We start from the raw sequence: 2,666 nt of genomic DNA, 5'->3' as shown, positions 1-2,666 counted from the left end.
CTATCCCATCCACACCCTACTCCTTTCCCCTGCCGAGTGAGTCACGCCTACCCCGAAAGGGAAATGGCTTAATGGTGTAATAATAATAATAATAATAATAACTTTCCAGGTTTTATGACCCCCTGTATTAGAAAAAATAGGGTTAACATTTCTTCACAGTACGAAAAAGGAGGACACCTGAAAATTTCCCAACCTAACCTTAACTTACTAACATAGTAAAGGCGAATTGTTTGAATTTTAAATAATGCAAACCACGAATGTTCAATAAAATGATTTTATTTGATTTGTGCCTACCGGGTAGGTTCACCGTAGATATATCCGGTATTATGTACCGCTCGGCAGAAAGCTGGTGGAAAATTTGAAATCTTACCCAATTTGAAACGTTTCGCTCGAGCGGTCGGTACCGGTTAGCTATCCGATATCCCTGATACCTACCCGGTAGGACCAATGACACGACTCCAGTAGTTCTATCTCTCACTATAACATCGTGGAAGATGAAAAAAGTAAAATATGCCATTTTGGTCCAAAAGAAGAATATTTTCAACGAAGGGAGGACCCTGGAGGACAAGGCGGTAAAGGAGGACATATCCTCCCAAAAGAAGACGTTTGGTAACCCTAGAAAAAACTATTTCACGAAGGTGTCTGTCTGTCTGTCCGTCTGAATTCTGCAGTCTGTATCGTGTAGGCTTTCGATTACCAGCTACCATGAATGAAAATTCAAAAAGTGAAATCATTTCCAACATTTTTGAGACCATTTTTTTAATATTTTAAAATTCTTTGTAGGGCTATTGATAATACTCGGAAACTCGAACAATTTACCCATATACATTTTCTTGATAAAAAGAATATTATCAGAGTAACAGCATTTTCAAAATCTAAAAAAACAAACGAAAATGAAGATTTAAGGCCAAACAACGCCCGATATGAAAAAAGTCAATAGAAGAAAAACTTTGCTTTCTGAAAGCCCTACAGGATGATCATAGAAACATTTTGAAGTTTTACGAAAAGTCGAAAATTCCAATTTCGATCGCACAAAAACAGTACTTTTTCGATGCTACACGTAATTTTTGTTTTAATTGTAGAAAATAACATTCAAAATAAAAAAATTAAATCTTTAAAAACACGAAAGAAGAGACCAAACAAATTAAAAGTATTTTAACTATAAAATACCAACAAATTTGTTATAAACTCTAGTTATAAAAATATATTAAGAATAAAAAAATAACGTTTTGGGAATAGGGCACAATCCACAATAACATTTTAATTAACAAAATTTTTGGTCTAAATTATATTTACAAATTTTCTTTGAACTACCTTACGCTAGGACGCGTATTTTTCTTTTGAATCATGAAAAATAACATTGAAAATAAGCACAATAAATTTATGGAAAAACGACACAAGTTGCAATAAAATGTTTAATAACAATTTTTTAATAAGATGCGCACTTGATATAGTGCACATTTTTCAGGGTAGCTAAAAATAAAATTTAATGAAAAACATGAAACAAATATTAAGGTAATAATTGAAAATAAAATTTGTGCTTTATTTTCCAATATCTTAATAAGCAACCCCATGCCGAGGTGCAGAAATAAATGTAAAATACATTTAATATAATAGAGTTGAACATAACGTAAAAAAGCTCGCAGTTTCGACGAAATCGAGTGCGATGCACGAAATACATAATGAGGCTCTAATTTAAGATATCTTTTCTTTTAATCTAATGATAAATACAGTCAAATACGGTTTCACCGTATTTCAATTAAGTCATTAAAAATATGTTTTTTGTCGAAATAATAATGAGATGTGCTTGTTCAGCCTTCATATAGGCAAGTTGAAATTTATTTTTGTTTTTATTTACAATATAATTACATAATAAAACAAGGAACTTTTTAAGGTTATTTAAAATCATTTTCAAATAAAAATATAACGGACATAATGTCACGTCCTGTGACGTATATTAACTATGTTATTTATACTTATATTATTAATCATCGCTATATTTATAATTATAACTTACATTAATAAGTATGAAAAGAAAGGATTATGTTCTCATAAAAACGCACAAACTCGTGCATAATTATTATTATCCAATATGTTAAAATCAATATTTTAAACATCATCTACAAATCTTCGCCCGCTGCTCATAAAAGTCAGCCACGAAACATTAAAGAGGGTGGCACAATGGCCAGTTCCTTAGATTCAAGGTACTGCACCCCGATTCTACGCCTTCAGATATAGACACCTGGATATACATAAAAATCAATTGATATCAATTGTGTCGTCCCCTCGCCGTCAAGTTTTTGGTTCTGATCACAATAGAATCTAACATATATAAACCCAGGATCTGAATCAAAAGTCAGTCTAACATCGAATTTCAAATCGGGCGGAAGCTCTGCCCTAGAGTACAACGAAGTAAATCTTAAAACTATTACATTAATTAAAAGACTCCGGTTATTTGGGAACTATTTTCCAAATTGTCGAAATACAAATTTCAAATAAAAAGTAGAATCAATGTTGTGCTTCGGAAATTCAATCGAATTGAAGTCGATTAGAATTTCAAATCTCTTTCAAATAAGTGAAAACTTATTGAGAAGATCCCTTTTTGACAATACCATTGTCAACCATAATTACCCCTGAGCACCAGCAAGAGAGTCGAGGCTACCTGC

This window comes from Belonocnema kinseyi, chromosome 7, assembly GCF_010883055.1.
Source record: "Belonocnema kinseyi isolate 2016_QV_RU_SX_M_011 chromosome 7, B_treatae_v1, whole genome shotgun sequence".
In the NCBI taxonomy this organism is placed as follows: domain Eukaryota; kingdom Metazoa; phylum Arthropoda; class Insecta; order Hymenoptera; family Cynipidae; genus Belonocnema; species Belonocnema kinseyi.
The sequence above is the reverse complement of the archived record's forward strand: the minus strand, read 5'-3'. Positions refer to the sequence as shown.